Source organism: Tinamus guttatus, unplaced genomic scaffold (assembly GCF_059628265.1).
Source record: "Tinamus guttatus ecotype Peru unplaced genomic scaffold, ASM5962826v1 Tinamus_guttatus_pri_ptg000149l, whole genome shotgun sequence".
Lineage (NCBI taxonomy): Eukaryota > Metazoa > Chordata > Aves > Tinamiformes > Tinamidae > Tinamus > Tinamus guttatus.
Genome location: NW_028288683.1, coordinates 22,778 through 44,676, shown reverse-complemented (window position 1 = coordinate 44,676; position 21,899 = coordinate 22,778).

Sequence of the window (21,899 nt, the reverse complement as noted above, 5' to 3'; positions counted from 1 at the left end):
ATTCTTGGTTTTCAGGAGTTGCACTTAGACAAGTCTAAGAGGAATTGTGTGTCTTATACACAGAAGCTCAGCCTTGGTGTATTTCAGTGCCTTCAGGATTTCCTGAAGTATGAGAGCATTCTGCTGGCAGACAGCAATAGGGGATCTCTGACTACAGAATCTACATACAGAATGTATGTAGAAAGGTAGTTTTGCTTTGAAGATTTCCTCCAGATTGATACCTACCAATTGCTAATTGAATTAACTGTGTCTTGCTGGAAGACCCACACTTTCCAAGGGATTATTTTTTAGATAATACTCATCTCAGCTGAGTCATGTCCAACTGCTTCCACTACAATACAGACTTAACCTACAACTGCCACATTTTACAGTAAACAGTTCAAATCCTCATTTTAGCATTTAAGCTATCCCCCCTACCCAGAAATATGATAACATGCTTTGGTATCTCAGAAAAATCTTTAGAAGTGTTGTCACTCATGTTCTTGACCAGTTTCACACATCAGTTTTCAACTCCAACACAGAAGGAATTAAAATCTGCCTACTAATGCTACTTTACATAAATTATCAAAATCTCAGCATAAATAAATAGCAGTTAAGAAATATCAGTTGCAGTAGGAGTTCAGATTTGAGGAAGCTCTGATGAGTACATCCTTTTTCAGACTTTTTAAATCCTACAGTCCGGGAGTTGCATGATATGGCTACAAAGATAAGTTTAGATACATGCTTTTAGATGAAATTTATCTCAGAATAAATAAGAGAGAGAAAAGGACATACTGCTTTTAATGAAACTAATCCAGAATGGCATGACTCAATTCATCAGAGCTAGTCTAAAAACAGGAACACAACTAACTTCTCAGGATTAAACCCCATTTGATTTTAGAATCCATTAGTTGAAGAAACAAACTGTACTATTCGGCAACAAATTAGACAGCAAAACAGAAAGACAATTAAATTGCAATAGATTTAACTTCAGATTGTACTCTTAAACATACATGAAAGGCCTCCATCTAATTTCTTTTTTTAGTGCTTCGTTGAGAAAACACTTACAGCCCAAGTGTCCTTGAAAACCATGGGAACTTCAAAACAACAGTGAAGGCAATTCTTGAGACTGAATGAAATAACTTATTTTCTAACAATTAAATTTGCTTGTTTCTGGTGAAGTAAACATCTGCATTATAAGTTCACTAAATGTGATGCTTAATTTGATATTAAGGATTTGTGTAGATTCTAATAGAACATTTTCTGTTGAAACACTTTATAGGCATATCATTGTATGCTCTATTTCCTTGTAAGCATATTTGAAAGTCAGCCAAAGGAACATATGTCCCCTTTTTAAGCAACAATAAGGAACAGCAGATACAAACATCATGGTAAGTATTCCTTTTTTAGAAAAAAGAATATTCTGTTTTAGATAACAGCTGCCTTACCATCTAAGTCTTTATTATGTGGATTAGGGTTATTTGCTGGTGCGTAGAGAGTGAGGAACATGGCATGCATCATGGAGCTCAATCATCTAACAACTTTTAGCTCAAACGCCTCTGTCCTTTTGTGCTAATTGACTATACTCACTTCTGATAATGGCTTTCATATTCAACATTTGATTAAAAAAAAAAAAGGCTTTACAGCAGCCATTACAAAGTCAAACACTGTCACTTGGCATGTGACAATATGAACAAGGTCAGACTGACAAAATGTCAACAGATAACTTGATATTCTGACCCATCACCAGCCCCTTTATGTCTGATCACAATAGACAGGAATCCTTAATAAAGCCTCTGAATAAAGTGACCCGATTTTCAAAGCGCTTATTAAACTGCTCAAAAATTTTGAAAATCAGCTCAACTATTTAGCTGGAATCTAATGATATGGATATCTAATTCCTGATGTTATTTCCAAGTCTGCCATATATACACACACACACATATATATATATGGTCTTACAGCTGTTTTTTTACATATGTATATATGTACATATATATATGTATATGTATATATGTACATGTATATAGATATACATATTATATACATATTACATGTATGTGTATATATATATATATGTAAAAAACTAGATTAATTTTTCAATATAAACGCCTTGGCCTAACGGAAGTAGAGTTCCCTTTTTTGTATGGTGTTTTATTGTATTATATAGAAGTGACTATGCATTTATATTAGAAACATTAGGCTATGTTTGATATACTACCATCTGCTGAAGCACTGCATTTGGTCATTTGTTAAAAAAAAAAAAAGTCTAAAAAAAGTACCACTGAAATTTGTGCAACCTTTCTATTCTTCCCTCCTTAAATAAAGCTGCAGCCTTGCCTTTTGTAGAATGCAGTGATTCATTTGCTAAAGATATAGGTAAAGCATTAAAACAAAGGATTATATTATTACTGTGAAAAAAGAGGTGATCTTTAAAAAGTCTTTAATACTTCAAAGTGAGACCTAAAATAAAATTGCCTCTCAATAATTACTTTGTTCATTTCATGAAAAAAGGAAACTTTTATGATCAGGATGTTCTTACTTCTAATGAACTTCTGTTACTGAATTGCACTACATTAGCTATTAGTCTGACATTTTAAAGTTTGACACATCCCCGTTGTCAATTTCACTTGAAAAAGTAGTATGAGGCCTACAGCTAGCAGTTAGCAGCAAGTTTGCACTTTTTGCCACCACTTCTCTCAGTCTAAATTATTTTGGTAAAATTGAAATTTACCTCTGAGACTTAAATGAGTCTCAATGAGAAGGTATTTATTTCAGTTGCAGAACTAAAGACTGTTACCAATAATTCTGCCACTTGCAAAAGGAAAACCAAATTCACTGATACTCAGTGTTTCCGAATTATACCACAGAAGTATCAGTCCTGAGGGTATCTGGAACCTCTTTACATTTACTCTAACAAAAGTCAAAAACATGTTTAGACAGTTGCTGAGAAGTAGCTATTAAGTATATCTCATTATCACACTTTTTCATCATTCTCCATGACAAGCACAAGGTTACTATATTATTTTCAGCCTTATTTAGCTGGGAAAGAATGAAAAGGATACAAGTTCATATCTAAATATTTCAGCTTGAGGACATTTGTCTCAATACCTATTAACTCTCTAAACATTTAAAATTATATCAACAGAGAATAATTTATAGAGTATCAAAATTGGGAGAGGAAGGGGTCATTACATATGGCAATTCTTAACAAAACATTTTAAAGTCAGGTTAAATTCCCCTCCAGAAAAGCTAACTCTGCCTCATCAATTCCTTTTGTTCAGTTGCAAAGCCTCTGGCAATGAACTTGGATATCTCACTTTGGATTACACTTCAGAGGAGTAAAAGAAGCATCACTGAAATTATTATCATCTCCTTTCACTTTAAAGAAGAAGATATCAATGGAAGAATTTGTATCACTAATTTGAAACCACACTGCAGGAAGTTTCAGTAAATATTTCATCTGTGAACGAAGAAAAAAAAAAGAAAAAAAATCGTTTGTTCTTGGGATGTGACAAGGAGTCCAAGTAGTTCAACTTCAAAATTAATGTTTTATGAAGTCACTTCAGAGGCCAAGTCAGTCTAATCCCATACTAGAACTGAAGAAAGTCGGAACGGATGCAATACCTAACTATAGCCATTAGTTTTTGCACATCTAGGAGATTTTTTAATGGGCCTATGTTTAAAAGGTGGTGTTTCCAGAACAAAAAAAAACTACCATGAAATGCACAACTTGGATTTTTCATAAACAAAGTTCCATGATGTCAAAATGAATTTCACTGCATATTAGCTCTTAAACTAACTGAGAAGTCTTCGATGTATAGACTCAGTGCTAGTCAGTAAGACCATTAGTCTGTGTAAGAATCTCTAAATCTCTCTGTTCCACAAATTCCAAAAGCAAGAATTCCTGAGCTCCTCACCAAATATCTCACTGGCCCATGTTTTTGTTTAGCTGAAATGAACAGTCACCACAGATATGCAATAAAATATAGCACGTATTTGGCTCCTCAAACGTTTATTGTATTATTTTCAAAACAGTTATATCTTCAAATTGATCACACTTTAAATGATGAACAAACTGTTGTAGGAACATACACTAACAAAATTGTATTTGTGAGCTAACTACTTGCCACAGTGTGCTTGCAGGCCTGATGACAAAGTTGCTCCAGTTTAGCCAGTTGCCTCATACTGACAACTTCCTTATTAGCTTTAGAACCAAGAAAAAGGAAAAGGAATCTGACTACTTCAAATCAAATCCAACATTTGGTGAAGTCTACAAAGATTATATCACCTTTAATTAGTATTTGAATTGGAGCCCTTAATATCACCTAACTGAAAAAGAACGTAGATCAAGATCTCCCATTGAACTAAATAGAGAAAAGTAATGAATTGCAAGCTATCACAGATCCGAGACAGAGGAGAAAACAACTGGGATAAAAGTGTGCTAATAACAAAATCTTCAGATTCTTAGGTACATCAGATTCGCCTAGCAATAAAATATTTTCAGATCAATATTCCTAGACCTCAACTTGTAATAGATGACAGGAAAGGCTATTGAACTGGTAATGAAAAGCACAAATCAAACCCTTTCAGTGTTCTGAGTACATAGTTAGTACTTTCACTGCAGTAAAGATTGCTATGGTCTAATTTTGTAATCATCATCCAAGATGATGATCGCTGCCCATTTGCCTATAAAATATCTAAATATTAATGTTAGAAACAAAATTTTGTGTCATAAAGTTTATGCTTTGACTTATCACATATCATGATTTCAATAATTAAAAGGGGTCATTCGTGAAAAGGATTTTTTTTTCTTATGACATCATTAGTATCTATTAAGTCTATCCAGCATGCATTGAAGTCCACTTGTTAAGACCAATTAATTTTGGATGAAGTCTTGTAGTAAATAAACATTGAGAGAGGTTCTCTCAGCCTTTATAAACTAAATAGTTTTTCAGACTGCTGTGTAGTTTCACCCAAAGGAGAGAAGTCTGGATATCTGTCTTTAAAGCTAGTTGCACATAACTATGCAGATAATTTTTCATTCCACTGGCCTCAACAGAAAGGTGCTGCCTTTGCTACAGAAAAACAAAAGAATATGTAGACCTGAAACTCCATCACTATGTGTATAAGATGCTACTTTTATATGTGGTGTCATGTGTTTCAGTAAAAAATCTGGAGCAAAAAAGGACTTGTCGCACCTGAATAACTTTCTAAATTTTTCACAAGGCATTTTCTCTCTCTCTTTTTTTTCTTTCTTCTCTTAACACAGTGAAAAAATTGCCTATCAAGCTTGATACTTGTATAGCTAGAGATCAGCTGGCCATCCCAGAGCATTTCCTTTATTCTCCTCATCTTTGCAGGACACAGGGCTACACTATGCAGGTGATATGCATAACCCATAGTAACTAGATCATTAACTTCTTTACTTCTGATGAATAGGCAACCATTCATGTTATACACTGTGATACACAATAAGAAAGGAAAGCAAAATTAGGTCATTCCTAGAAGGCAGATCCTAGAAAAGTTAAGGTAAAGACACAAAAATAGATTGAACTCTACAGATCTAAGACTACATTAGTGTTTCTTGAGCCATCTGTCTGTGGATTTACTAAGCTTTAGTTTAATACACCAACTGCATATATTGAACTTTAGGGCCTACTGACAGCCTAAAATCTCTCCTTTTTGATTTCTTATGAAGAAACATTAAATTCACAGAAGATGACAAAAGGATAGATTTTTTTTTCCTAGGTGCTCAGAAGTCTGCTTCTAAAAATGAAATGGGCTTTAAGAGAGTAAGGCTTAGAGGCTTCTTACCTACAGTTTGAATCTCTATAGCTTGAACCTTATTTGCAGTGCTTTCCAAATAGTTATCTTACTAGCTTTCCAAGTCACGAAGGCAAGCTTTTAATGAAATGCTTCTAAAAACAACCCTCATAAATAATGCATATTCACAAGAGCCCTTCCTTTCACATCGCCTGCAAATATCTCCAGTTACTTCACTCAGTTAACTGATACAACATTCCTGCTTGCTTCAGTCTATTGTAGCTATTCTGCCTTCCTTAAAGCTCATGGATAACATGTAAGGCAGATGCTTGAAAAGGCACTTTGCAGTAATTTTTAGCTCATCTGACAGCTGTTTATTAATCAACATTTTTATCCTTTTTTTCTCCTTTTTTAATCGTGAAAACTAAAATAAAATTAATAATCAAAAGTGACATAAGGAAAAAACTCTGCTTAAATAAGAAACAGTTAACCCTAAAAATTTTCCCTTTAGCCAAAAACCAACACCTTCTAGACAGTCTTAGTTAAAAGCAATTAGATTTGTTCTCCTTTCACACTCATAGTTACAGAAAATGGGCACACTGAAGACATTTTCATGAACACTGACATGTGCAGAATGATCTAAGCATGAAATCCTAAAATCACAAGGCACTTACATAAGTAATACGAGAACAACAAGAAATAGGCCTCACATAGCTTTTTCCTCTTGAAAATATATGCAAAGTATCCAGAATGGCAACATTTTTGAGCATTTTTTCTTCCTCTGTGAACAGCTTAGAGACTTTTCCTTAACCTTGGGAACCCTTATATGATTTTTAACTATCAGTCAATGCATCTGCTTCTTCTAAACCTTCAGATTAGCTCTTAAATTTTTCTCTTACCCTAACAGAGATCTGTGAAACACCAATATGCTACCAAATCAGCCACATGGAGATCATCATCAGCCTACCCAGCTGATGGCAATTACCTCCTTTTTCAAGAGCACAAGCTCCTCTTCTAAATGAGAAGACAGCTGAAGAGGTCATGATATATTCTCAGAAGAGGTTTCAATCTCCTCTGTGGTTTTGGTGCAATAGGAGTGCAGAAAACAGAGGTCTCTCCTGGTGGATTTGTCTCTGCCAAAATAACAACTAAGACAGCAACAGAGTTCTACTAGCAGGGACAGTGCTGTTCTTAATATATGAGAAAACTATTTTCCATGAGACTATGCATGAAGCAACCTTACCTTGTGGTGTTTTCTTCCTTAACTTTTCCCAGTACTGATTTGAAAAAGATTCTTACCTATAGTACAGTTTGAATATATCTTCTGCATTAGTCTACAGCATCTGCAGATCCTTCTGAGCAAATAGGAAAAACAGTTTAATCTGAATGATAAGACCTGTTTATTCAGAGAGGCAGATATAGAGAGAACTAGGGTTTTTGTTTCTAGGCCTAAACAGTTATGAAGCTGTGGTGAATCCCACAAGTTCTCCTTTTATGAGCATCACAAAAATGTTTTAGAATAATTTAATTCCCTTGGCAGCTGTCTTTGATCAGGAAATTAATTTATCTTTGTCAAAGATTTCCAGCTAGTGATATTATCTCACACTTGAGAAATTATAAGGAAAGGACACAGGAAATTTCACAGATTGGGAACTAGGTTTGTGGCATAGTTTGTACGGTGCTTTGCATCCCAACTTCATGTCATGATCCAATGAAGCTCTAAACACTGCACTTATATTTGGCTGTTAGCTGCAAACAGAAACTGTAAGTTCAGTGAAGAGTATGAAGACTATTTGACTGGCTCAGGGCCATGTGGTTTCACATTTACAGATTTCACTGCTCACCAACTTTGTTCAAAAGACCACTGTGCTTGAATATTAAACTGCTACCTTATCCTCAGTAAAAAGATTACATTGAACTAGTTCAATTTCTAAGACCTCTGACATAAGGAAAAGAAGGAATAAAATATACTCTGTACAGGAAAAGCAACACTTAATGTTATTCATTAGCAATAACACAGGGCCCTGCAGCTTATGATTTCTGAGGGCCTGCATTTGAATTGAACTCACTCCTACCATCCTGCCTCTCCTTCTTTGCATACCGTTCTGATCTCTTTCAAAATCAGCTCTAAAAGAAGGAAGCTGATTTATCATGCTTCACTGTGTGCTAAAGCAGTCTCCAGAAATATTAATCATCTGCAACAAAAACATCACAAAAATCATCTGACCTAGCAGAGGGTTTGAATATAACCCTAGCCTTCCTTATGTGCTAAAGCCAAACTTAATTTCCAACCTATCTAGATGTGGGTCCAGAAATCTCTACTATATCCTCAGTCAGTCTGGGTCTATTTTTACCCTAGGCCATGCCTGTAAAAATTTACACTGGTATGACAGTAACTGAAGTAGATCAGAGGACCTTGGGTGGATATCATACATTTCCTCTACTTGTCAATGTAAAGACTGTATGGGGAGAAAATCAGCAATCCATGCATTTTTTTCCCACTTGGAAGTTGGCTAGAACACTGAATTAGCAGGACTACTAATTCTAAAGAGAAATTAGTAGCCAGAGCCGTTTGAGAAGTCCTCCTTTCAGAAAAGCCAACAGGTATAAAGAACAGAAGTACTCACCCTGGCTGAATGGTATGCAGAAATGTAATTCAAACATGAATAACATATAGGTTCTTAATCCTATAAACTTCATTTACAGTGCACGCTAATAAAGCATAGACATATTTAGGATTTACAGTGGGTAAAGCATGTAGGGTTGATAATGATGTTTATTAGGAATGGTTTCAGGAGGAGAAGGCAGTTATGGCAGGTTAACAACTGGCTGCACCACTGGACTTGATAACAGGGTTTTGGCTTCTATGACCATGGAACTGTTTTGTGACCACCAGCTAGTGGGGAATGATGGGAACCACCTCAGCAAGAGGGGCACACGTCTCTTTCCCAAAAGGCTGGCCAACCTGGTTAGGAGGGCTTTAAACTAGGTGAGAAGGGAGAAGAGGAGTGTCACACAGACAGGGCAATCAGCACCACGCAGCCAAAGTCAGATGGCTTGTATGGTAGGGAGTATGCTAGTGGGGAAGTGAGGATAGGAAATGATCACAGAGGATCCTCTTTCACCCCTCCTGGGAAACCTGCAGGCTCGGTTACTTCCCTGAAATGCCTGTACACCAATGCGTGAAGCATGGGGAATAAGCAGGACCAACTGGAGATCTGTGTGCGGTCCCAGTATCATGATCTCATTGCAATCACAGACACATGTTGGGATAGCTCACACACCTGGAGCACTGCCATGGAAGGCTATTTGCTCTTTAGGAAGGACAGGCTGTGAAGGTGAGGTGGTGGAGTTGCTCTTTGTGTGAGAGAGCAACTGGAATGCATGGAGCTCAACCTGGGAGTGGAGGATGAGCGAGTTGAGAGCTTGTGGGTAAGGATTAGAGGGCAGGCTAATGTGGGAGACACTGTGGTGGGTGTCTGCTACAGGCCACCTGACTAGGATAAGGAGGTTGATGAGGCCTTCTATAGTCAGCTGGATATTGCCTCACGGTCACAGGCCCTGGTTCTCATGGGGGGCTTCAACTACCCTGACATCAACTGGAAGGACAACACTGCCAGGCACAAACAGTCCTGGAGGTTCCTGCAGAGCGTTGATGATAAGTTTTTGACGCAGGTTGTGGAGGAGCCAACGAGGAGAGGTGGGCTACTGGACCTCGTGCTATCAAATAGGGAGGGCCTAGTAGGAGATGTTAAGGTGGGGGGTAGCCTCGGCTGCAGTGACCATGAGTTGGTGGAGTTCAGGATCCAAGGAGGAGGAGGCAGGGCTGTAAGTAGCCTTGCGACGATGGACTTCAGGAGGGCCAACTTTAGCCTCTTCAGAGACTTCCTTGGCTTCCTTGGAAGAATCCCACAGGCTAGAGCTCTAGAAAGAAGGGGGGCCCAAGAGAGCTGGTTGGTTTTCAAGCAGGTCTTCCTCCACGCCCAGCAACAGTGCATCCCTGTGTGTAAGAAGTCAGGCAGAGGGGGCAGGAGGCCTGCGTAGATGAGCAAGGAGCTTGTGGCAATGCTCAAGCAGAAGGCAGCGGTATACAGAATGTGGAAAAAAGGACAGGCCCCCTGGGAGAAACACAGGAACGTAGTCAGGGAATGCAGAGATGCGACAAGGAAAGCTAAGGCGTGGTTGGAACGCAATCTGGCAAGGGACATTAAAAATAACAAGAAAAACTTCTTTGCTATTAACAACAAAAGGAAGATCAGGGAAAATGTGGGTCCGCTGGCGAACAAGATGGGCACACTGGTTACAAATAACACAGAAAAAGCAGAATTGCTGAATGCCTTCTTTGCTTCAGTATTTATCAAGGGTAGCCCTTTAGAGTCCCAGACCCTAGGGACAAGAGAAGAAGCCTGGAGAGAGGAAGACTTGCCCTGGGTAGAGGAAGATGGGGTCAGAGAGCACCTAAGGAACCTCGATACTCACAAATCCATGGGCCCTGATGGGATGGAACCCAGAGTGCTGCGGGAGCTGGCAGATGTCATAGCTAAACCGCTCTCCATTATCTTTGAAAGATCCTGGAGAACAGGGGCAGTGCTGGAGGACTGGAAGAAGGTCAATGTGATGCCAGTCTTCAAAAAAGGCAAGAAGGAGGACCCAGGCAACTACAGACCAGTGAGCCTCACCTCCGTCCCCAGAAAAGTGATGGAACGGCTCATACTGGCCATTGTCTCCAGGCACATGGAGGACAAGAAGGTGCTCAAGAGTAGTCAGCATGGATTCACCAAGGGGAAATCTTGCCTGACTAACCTGATAGCCTTCTATGATGGAATGACCGGCTGGATAGATGAGGCTCCCCTCCCCTCAGCGGTGGATGTCGTCTATCTCGACTTCAGAAAGGCTTTTGACACCGTCCCTCACAACATCCTCCTGGGCAAGCTCCGGAAGTGTGGGATAGATGAGTGCACAGTGAGGGGGATGAGGAACTGGCTGGATGGCAGGGCCCAGAGAGTGGCGATCAGCAGTGCCAAGTCTAGTTGGAGGCCTGTAGCTAGCGGTGTCCCCCAGGGGTCAGTCCTTGGTCCAGTGATGTTCAATTTATTCATCAATGACCTGGATGAAGGCACAGAGTGCTCCCTCAGCAAGTTTGCTGATGATACCAAACTGGGAGGAGTAGCTGATACCCCAGAGGGCTGCGCTGCCATCCAGAGGGACCTGGACAGACTGGACAATTGGGTGGTGAAAAACCTCATGCAATTCAACAAGGCCAAGTGCAAGGTCCTGCACCTGGGGAGGAATAACCCCAGACACCAGTACAGGCTGGGGACCGACCTTCTGGAGAGCAGCTCTGCAGAGAAAGACCTGGGTGTCATGGTGGATGACAAGTTGACCATGAGGCAGCAGTGTGCCCTCGTGGCCAAGGAGGCCAATGGGATCCTGGGGTGCATTAAGAAGAGCGTCTCCAGCAGATCGAGGGAGGTGATCCTGCCCCTCTACTCAGCCCTGGTGAGGCCGCATCTGGAGTATTGTGTCCAGTTCTGGGCTCCACAGTACAAGAGGGATGTGGAGCTGCTGGAGAGAGTCCATCGCAGGGCCACAAGGATGATCAGGGGCCTGGAACATCTGCCCTATGAGGAGAGGCTGAGGGAGCTGGGCCTGTTCAGCCTGGAGAAGAGAAGGCTGAGAGGGGACCTGATCAGTGTCTATAAGTACCTCGAGGGAGGCAGTGAGGAGGATGGTGCTGGCCTCTTTTCAGTGGTGGCCACCGACAGAACTAGAGGAAACGGCCAGGAGCATCAAAAGTTCCACAGGAACTTAAGGAAAAATTTCTTAACAGTGAGAGTGACAGAGCACTGGAACAGGCTGCCCAGAGAAGTTGTGGAGTCTCCTTCTCTGGAGATCTTCCAAACCCGCTTGGACGCAGTCCTGTGCCATGTGCTCTAGGTGACCCTGCGTGTGCAGGGGGGTTGGACTAGATGATCTCTAGAGGTCCCTGCCAACCTTAAGGATTCTATGATTCTATGATTCTGATAAGTCCAGAATCTACTGCTTGATATCACTTCCAACTCACTCCATATTTTCTTTTGGCATCTCAAAAATAGAGAGAAACAAGCCATAAAGAAACAATCAAACAAGCAAAAAAAAAAAAAAAAAAAAAAAAAGGAACAAAGCATCACATAGTGATTTCTCTTTCTCTAATTGATTTCTCAATTTTTAACAACAGTGCATGAAGTAGAATTTGAAGAAATTAGAACCTAACAATGCAAATGACTTGCAGGATGTGGGAAAGTTTTACGGCACAAAATACGGAGGTAACCGGAACAGTGGCAACAAAATGCCAATGAAATGCCAACAATAATCTAATTTGGAGCCACCTTGAAGAGTCTGAAGGGAAGCTCAGCAAAAGAATAAAGAATAAATTCAGTTCTCACTGATTTTCAGTCTCACCCAAGCTTCGAAGGTTGCTCAGTTGAGTGTTAAGTACAGGGACACACTGTAATATTAGGATAGTTAGGTTGTATGTTGCTGTGGTTACTGATGTTCAGTGAATGACTGAAGCCCCTTAACTTGGCTTTTGTCTCCTGAGTCACCCAGAGTCACCACTTCTCATGGAAGCAGGCCAGTGCCTTTTCCCTCATTGCAGAGATGCTTGTGAAAGCTTTAAGCTTTTAAGCTTTAAAGACATCTGCATATCTAATATGGATGTCTCTTAGGAAAAAATTAATGAGAAGCACCAGTTGCATTTCTGGTCCTCGATATATTCCATAACATATTACAACAGAATATATTGTGCCCACTGGATTTCACACAGCATCTTCAGTGAATGAAAACTAGCAGCCTTCACACAGCCAAGCATGTGCAAATAAGTACAGCCAAACAAAGAAGGCTCTCAGGGTTTTGAATGATGACTTTGAAGTGTTCTGAATTTTGAAAGAAGTGTTTGTCCGAAGAAAGAGGAAGGCTGGACGGACATAACACAGCTGTGACTTTCCAGGGAGGCTTGATGCATTGCAGTTGTACGCTGGAAAGGAGAACAAGGCGGTGCCACAGAGATCAAGATTAAAGGGCTTTAGGCTGTTTAGTTTGGCTGGGACTCACTGCCAACATGAATGAATACTATTATTTATTTTAACAGTTCTAACTACGGTCTGTTTATGGCCGTAACATTTCATCAACATTACTTCCTCCCTTCCCTTCAATTCTCTTTCCCATCCTCTTCTTTCACCCACTTTGGTCCCCTTTAGCAGCTCACACAGTATTTTCTCCATTTATCTTCTTATTTCCAAGCATTACCTTTGCCATTTTCTGTCACAGCAGCATCTCTATGCCAAAAAAATTACCTCACATCGTTTGACAAATGAGGTCAAATTACAGCAGTCAGTGTAATAGTGTTCAAGCCATAGGTTAGTGAATGAAACTTTTTCTCAGCTATTAAATAAAATGCTCTGACAATTTTTTCATAGTTTATTGAAATACTGCGAAAGGCATTTGGAAAAAAAAATGTCAGTACAGGTAGTAACTTCTTCCTTTTGCCTCTTCACTCTGGAGTAGAAAGTTCAGCGTAAGAGTGCACTCCCACTTTATTAGGCTTTGGCAACATTGCTAAAATCAATGCTATTCCATCCATAACTGCAAAAGATGAAATAGCCTACCAAGAAGTCAATCCTTCTTCAGTGCAGATTAATGCTCATGTCTTCAAGTTTTATACCCAAAGCATAATCAGTAACTATGACAAAAACTGATTTTGGTGAACAGTCACACAAATCAAACAATAAAAGAACAGAAAATCCTCAAAGATATACTGAAAGCCAATAATTAACAAAATTCTTTGACTGAAAAACAAAGTTTTAATTTCTTTAAGTGACAATATACAGTAGGTGATTATATAGGAATCAAATAGGAAGTGATTAAGGTATAGTTAGCTCTGTTTATATAGTTATTTCCTATTACACAGAAAGATTTTAACAAAACTATTTAATTTGTTGCTATTTTTGTCATTCCCTTGTGTGTAATGACATGCTGTAGGTCATTGGATTTGCCTAAAACTGGATAATTATTCTTAATTTCAGTGATGGTAAAACAATAATGCTACTAATATATTGCTAACATTATATTTATATATACATATAAATATAAAAACTAAAAGTATAATAACAAAATCCCGACAGAGCTATAGTAAGCATCTTGAACCCTGTTAATTATTGAATGGCGGTAATAAGAAAGAGACCTATATTTTTTTCTTTCTAATACTACATGGCTGCTCTCATTGCATGTGGCACAATTCAGCCTTTTTACCACTCAGTCTTCATACTCTCATCCCAGAACTTTTCTGTTTCAGAATACATTAAGTCACAAAAGATAACCCTTCCCTAAAGTGGAGCCTGTATCAAAAATATTAATATACTAATATTGACAAAATTCATTTTTAAATAACCAGTTGATGGCGTTAACTATGAATATTTTATATTTGCATGGTGTATCTTAAAGATAGCTTTGATCCAGACTTCCATCTATTTATATTCACCAAACACCAGGGACTTATCACTGTGTGTAGAGGGGTCAGTATTGTCACATAATGAGTTTCAAGTGACAGTTATGAATTTTGCTAATATGAAACTAACTTTCATTAAATGCTTAGAAGGCCAACATAATAGGGAGAAATCATAATTTTATATCCAGTACTGTCTGAGTTTTCCCACATCTGTGCTTACCCTATTAGGCCAGAAGGTAGATCAAAGAAAGACCAGGTTGCTTAGAGAGATCTAAACCAGCCATCCTCACTCGTGGAAGATTTTAGGACCCTTCTTCTGTAGAGGAACTGAAGCAGTTTGTCTGTAATATATATCAGAGCCAAGATTTAAGTACAGCCTGTCCTGCCTCAGCATGCTGCACTGAGTATTTTACTAGCCTAATTCCTAATATTTAGTGAGAATTTAGAGCTTTCCATGCTCTTCATACAAAGCTTTGGCAGAGAATCAAATTCTGCGCACTGTTTGTGAAATACTATTAGAGATTTTTTTCTTGTGGTGACTACAGTCGCTGTAATACAGGATCATCATTTGTAACAGTTCACTATTCAAACAGGATTAGCACAGCTGTAAGGAGTTATATAGCTAAGCTTCAGTCAGGCTGGTAGAGAACAGCGCTACATACAGAATATATTTGTTCTAGCAAGATCTCTTGGAATTAAAGCCTTTTGCCACACAGTAGAATGAAAGAATCCTTCAATTAAGAAAAGATAGCAGAAAGAGAGCAGCTTTTATGTGTATAATGCAAGATCTGTTGACAAACACTGTGTGTGTTTTTACTGCAGTTTTATTTGGCAGGATTGGCACAAATAAATTTCTAGATGAAGCCTATACGAGACAAGAACAGGTTTTTTGTTGTTGTTGAAGGATCTGTTTATAAAAAGTCTCTCACAAGGGTATTTATGAAATTAACGCGGTCTAAATTACTTTTGAGCAACCTAGCAAGGCTTTTCTGAGTTGGTTGGTGGGGTCATTATATTTGTGTAAACATTTTTTTTCAGCTGTTTGCTCTATGAACCAATTGTCTTACACCTGAATAATGGAACTATTATTTCTACTGCTTCAGTTTTAATATTTGTTCTCTGCTGTCATGATTGAAGCATCCGTCGTTGTGGGATGAATTTTTGAAGAGTATTTAATCTTTGCGTAAAAATACTTGAAGTTCCCTAAGTAACTGAATGATTTTTGAGATTCAAGCAGTGCAGAGCTTCCAGTTTCCGCAAACTTTGCTGTTTTCCAAGCGAAACATTAGACGCTAAAATGTTGACATGTTTTCAGATAAGTGATTGAAACAACAACAAAAAAAGTCAGCGCAACTTGTGAGTTTTGTTGAGGTTTCTTTTGTTCGATCAGCCTTTATGGGGAGGCAATGTTAAAACTGAGGCTAGTTTTGTTTTAAAGTGTTAGTGTTGTTTGATGCTTTGATGCTTTTTGCAATTGAGCGAGTTGAAAGCAAGTTCCCCTGTCCGCTGAGCAGCCGTTATTTCTTCCAGGTCAGGAAAGGTCCTTGAAGAGCTTTTTCTCTTTGCCAAGGACAACTGGAAATCAACAGAACCATGTCACACGTAATGCACAGACAGGAACAAACTCAGACAATCCTCATCTTTAAGTTTAAAGGGAAGATCTTGTTTACTGACAGGAATGGCTGGCAGGCTATAGTTAGTGAGTTATCACTTCTTTCTCTTTCTTTCTTTCAGGGCTTATCTTTCTGCCTGCACTCAGTCAAACTTCTGCTGCACTGAACAAAAGTCAGGCAGTGTGTTTGGTCTTTTAAGTCAGTAAATTTTACACTGTATTGACACTGTATAGACCTTGATATAAGCTATGATGACTTCCCCCAAATAGGAACCCAGTAGATAATGACCAGTTTCTTATATTCTCAAGTACTTGCAAAATTGCCTATTTTTAATACTTTTTTGTCATTCAGTTTCAGTGAAAATAAATTCTAGAAATTCTAGAATGCTTGTGCTAAGATAAAATGAATAGATTTTCCAACTCATTATTTTCTCAATTAGTTTATAGCTGAATAACATTCAAATCTTTTAGCGCACCTGTAGAAAAATATAGAGAACAAGGGTAGTTCTCAAATGCTTGATACTTGATTAAAGTAAAAAATCAAACTCGATATGGATTTCTTTTGCCTCCTACTCACCTCCTTGCAATTAAATACCACTGACTAAATATGTCAACAGAGCTGAGGAGAAAGAGGAGTTCAGATGTGCAGAGAGCACATCTCCAGTGCATTTATAATCACAGCACAAATTTCACCTGATCCACATCTCATTATTACATTGTTCCATATATTACATTATTATCTATAATATGTATATATGCACACACTCAAACAGAATATATGTATTCTGTTCAAATCAATTAGATGCTGTTCTCAAATGGAAAATGTAACATCATAATTCACTGTCAAAGTTTCATGCCTGTACACATTTACAATATAAAAAAGCTACTTCATGGAAGGTATCTGTGTTTTGACAGAATTGCTATAATTTGTATGAATATTATTATGAAAAGTGCAGAAGACATTCATCCTGAGCAGACTACAGGGGAAGCACTTCATGAGGCAGCAAAAAGAGAGAAAGTAAACACAGAAAATTATCTCATGTCATCTTATGAGCCAGTTAATGTATTGCCATCAACAGCACTGCAAAAACTAGCATGCTTAAAGCCTCCATGCCTCACTTTAATTAGATTAATATTTTAATGGAGTTTTACAATTTTAAATTAATTCAGGTGCCATTTAGACTAGACGGAAAATTAAGTTTTTATTTGTAATTAGAAATTTATGAACTGTCTCTAAACGCGAAGCTTTAACCAAATATTATGAAAACGTTTTTCTTTCAGAGTTTAAGCCCAAACCAGCCAGAATTGATGGTTCCATACACCTTCAAGAGGAGGCAGTTGTTTACCCATATCTCAAAAAAAAAATAGCCTTTTGGGAGAAAGTACCAGGATTGTCTGAGAGGTGGAAGATTTTCTAGCTGTTACCAGGCATGCCAAAAACTGAAAGGAGTGAAAGGGTTAGGAACGAGGGCTGATTTCTGCCCTCCCCAGATCCTCAACTCTCCAGAGCAGCGATGTGCTCGGATTCTACCCTGTAAGACAGCATAATAAAGACTGACAGAAAAATAAAGTGGAGAGGATGCTGAAATAGAAATGCATTTTAAAAGAAGTGATATAAAAAAAATAATTGAAGTAGGCAGGAGGCTTGACACAAAATCTTGTCATATCTAGGTGTCTTTTGGCAGAAAGATGTCAGCAACCAAGACCTATGAACAAGTGTTACAAGGTTATTCTCCAAGAGCAGGAGCAGTGAAATCACTGCTGTCAATCAGTTGATATAAATGGTTTCTTTCTTGCGAGTAGCTACATGATAAATATTCTTGAGGTTAGAACGCTGTTCAAAGAAACAACAATCAAAATTATGCAGTTAAGTGTGCTTCACAGTTAGTGCAGAAATTATTCAAAACAATAAGAAAAGCAAACATGATTCATGTAAAATGCCTGAGCAGAGATTGAAGACTTCTCTAAACTTCTGTACTCTAGAAAGAGAGAATACTGAAGTGAGAGACGTTCACAGGCTCTGCATACTTCTGAGGCAATAATGAAAAAGAATTATTTACCATCTCTGTTAACGCAGAGTAATGCAATGTAACAAAGGACTGAAATTAAAAATATACTGCTTTTTGAAAGCCATGTTTCTGCCTGAAAACAGTGCCATTGCTATCAGCAATGCTCTCCCTTTCTAACAGATATTTATTGTAGCCCTGTGGCCAGAAAATGGGCTATTGCTCTTGCTCGTAACAGTCCAAGGTTTTATGCTGAGTTTGCAAGGCCTCAGGCCTGAGCCCAGTCAGGCCTGCTTTGCCTCCTCTTGCCTTGACCTGCCTGCAGCTTTGTTGTTACTCACTTTAACTGTAACTGCCATTTTCCTAATGACCAGGTGGCTGTGGCCAATTTGTTTTACCTTTGCTTATCTTTATACAGCATAACCCTAGTTTTTAATGTAGCTAGGGGTAACAAATAGCTATTTTGTGTAGAAAGAGATATTTATGGCTGCAATGTAGTGCAGAGATGTATGGCTCAGCACTGCAGTGCAGAGAAAAGCGGCCTGTAAGATATCAGAGGCCTTGGGAAGCGGAGACACCGGATGCAGCGTGGAGGAGCACGGGAATGGGATGATAAGAGACAGGGCACAGGCTGGCACAGGAAACCACAGGGCTATAAACAGCTCATTGGGGACTGTTAAAGAAATGCAGGCCTGGAGCCAGGCACAGTGAGGTTCAGGGTAAGGAAAAGCAAAGAACAGAGCTTCTAAAATATTTCTAAAAACACCACATACCTGGTAAATGGAAGTGTAACATGGACTTGCAGACAGATGAAGAAAAAGCAAAATGTAAAGGCCTATATTAGAAAACATACAAAAATACCCCTGGATGAATCAGAAAAATAAGGAAGGTGAGGAGGAAACCCCATCAACAAGATGTTCTTCCCAGCAAAGAAGCTGGGAGAGTGCTGCAAACACCCCTTGCTTGCTGGGGAAAAAAACAGCACCATCAGGCTTAGGATTCAGAGGAAAAAATGAAACACCAGGCAGAGATGTGCATATATACATATATATGTATACAGACACACACACACACACACACAAACTCACCTGTGTATATATAACAACTCTAGTTGTTATTACTGTTCAAACCAAAAAGATTTTTTCACCCCTTTTCCTTTATTTTTCTGTAATATTGAATCTGGGCTCATAATAATTTCATGTTCTTGAAAATATATGAATTTACTTAACTATGTTTCCATGTTTACATAACTATGTTTCTATGGTTTCTATGTTTTTGCCCATAATAAGCATTATGAGCACTTAGAGCAGCATAAATTTGCCTTTTTTTTTTTTAAGAGTAGGATCTGAAGCATAACATTTACTCCATGACAAAGAGGAAGCTGTTAATAATAAGTTGCATCACTTAAATTTAATTCCAGAGATAAGGAAACACAACAGCAACTGAGCCAGAGGATGGAATACATCATATATTAGTGGAGCTGTGCCAGCTGGGAATCCAGCTTTTTCATGAGTCTTGGAATCTTCCTAAAGTTTCGGTATGTTTTTGTTTTTATGTTTCTTTACAAAAAAAGACACTTATTTACAAATCCTAGGGAGTGATGGGCAGTCTAGGCAGCCCAGCAATGGGTAACCTGAATGTAATTGGGAGCTCGCTGTAGATTTGCCAGTTCAATCAATGCACTCTTTCTGCTCTCTGCTGCTATCTGCTTTCCCAATTCACTTTCCTCAGCCCTAACTTTATCATTCCCAGGGCAGAGAACATGTTTTAATGCAAGAAAGCAGAGGCTTGGAAATCTAGACTAGATTCTCATGTGCTTCAGGGAAAACACTGAAGCAAAACAACCCACTAATTCAAGTGCTTGCAGATGAGGATATTGCTACCTCTCTGTGCAAAGCCAGAGGAAGAGATCAAAACACCAGCCCCTACTCCCAAGATCATTTCAAAGAAGGAGTCCAGAACCCTACTAGGATATAAACCCCTGTCACCATTCCTAATTTTAACAACAGATTCCCACTTTCTGCCTGTTAGTGGATATCAGATTTTATTTTAAAATCTCTTTATTTTCCCCCTAGAATTTATAGTCTCTGAAAACCCTGTCTGAGGAAACAGTCACTGCCACTGAGCAGACACTTTCTGCCACACAGCAGAAGGTCTGTGAGCCTGGGAAGCACTGAACGTATTGTGCAATTGCCCTGGGGGACCGTAACTGGATTTTTTCCATTAGGAAAGAAAACTTCCAGGGCTGTTGGGTCTGGTACAGATCCCAGTCTGTGCTCTGGGAGCCACTTCTCAAAACCTATCCCTTGGGTAGGGGAATACCTAATGAGGTGATCCCAGCAGCATTTAAGCACTGAATTGCTCCACACAGTCATGAGAAAAATTACTTTGAGGTGCATTTAGACACAGAGCTGAGCAAAGACCTGTCAGCAAAAAGTGAACAGATATTTTTTGCCATTTTCAGTTCTGCTTGTAAAACAAGCAGAGGCTTTGAGGACCTAAATTTTACAGACTAGCAAGAAAATGAAGCCTACATCATATCTTTGGCATCTAAACCCTTTCATGGATTGTGTTAGACTTTGTGTAACCTATCAGAGTTTGATGTCACCTATTAGATAGGAATGCAAAGGTGAATGCAGTGATGATATGGTCAGTGTTACAAACTGAGAATGTGCTCCCTGCTTTCTCTAATGGGGCTACAGATCCATCCTGCCTTTGTAAACCACGTTATCCACTACACTATTATTGCCAAATTATGTTGCATGTAGAAAGCATCTTAGCTCTCAAATGGTGCAGAACTATTCCTAGTTGTTGTTTTTTTCATTTGTTTGTTTTTTCTTTTTCTTTTTTTTTTTTTTTTAAGTTCACCTTCACAGGGTGCTTTCTCTGAGAATCAATAACAAAGATGCAGTACCAACATTTAGCACCTGGTCAGTACTGTGTGTTTTTTCACATCACTGAAAAACAGCACAGGAGAGTTTGAAGTGTTTATTTTAAACCTAGCTACTTTTGTTGGAACGCTTCCAGGGAGCAGCATAAAGCTCCCAGAAACATTTCAGTCCTGAAGTGCCAGGTGGGCGAGGGCAATTCCTGGCCCCAGGCTGTGGGTCAAAGCCCTCTGCTCCACAGTGTTGCTACCACAGTCAGTCTCACTTGTGCCGTCCCTCACGTTAAGGCACTGGCTAAAATAATATGCTTGTCAATACACAACAAGCATACACCTAAAGTTCCTAGAAGTCCAAAAGCTGATTTCTAGAACATGCTTTACCTAATCACATTCTCCCTTTCCCTTGTTACATGTAAACAGATGACTGTTCTTTTAGATTTGACATTTCTATTAGGCTTGAGAAGAAAGAGATGAGGGTAGATGCCAGCTTTTCAGATACTTTTCTCTGGATAGAATGTTTATCTTCCTATCCCAACAAAAATTCAAGGCTGCCAGAGAAAATCTCTGTGTCAAAATTTCAAAATTCAGGCTTTGTTTTTTGATAGAAGTAATAAGAAAGAAGTGTTTCAAATGAGTTAAAAGGACAAGAGAGCAGAAAGGAAATGAAGTCAGCAAGGACACACAGAATGAGATCCAGAGAAGCTAAAAAGAGACTTTAGAATAAATATTGGCAAGGAATATTGAATAAGCAGTCCAGAGATTCCCTTTTCCAGTAACTGCAAAACTGGTCAGCCGCCTGCATGAATTCAGTGCTTTCATTCCAAAGAGCACCTTTTCCTACACTCAAATTTAGGCTCCCAACATTCCCTGAGGCATTCTCATCTGAGGAGCTAAATACCTAAGATTCAAGGGTATCCACAGGTGAGTTGGAAGGCCACCCAAACCTAGGCAAGCCCATAGGGATGTTCATATCATGCCAAGCTTATGCTCTTTTGTTTGCACTTTTTCTAGCCTGGCTGCTTTTGCCTTTTTGAATTGCCAGTGGCCAAACTTGGAAAGAAACACAAGCTGTCGTCAGGCCATGCTAGGCTTGGGGCTTAAGGCTGTCTCCTGGGAGTGAGTTTTAACTGTCATCCACAAAATAAACTCCTGAGCCAGTGTCTC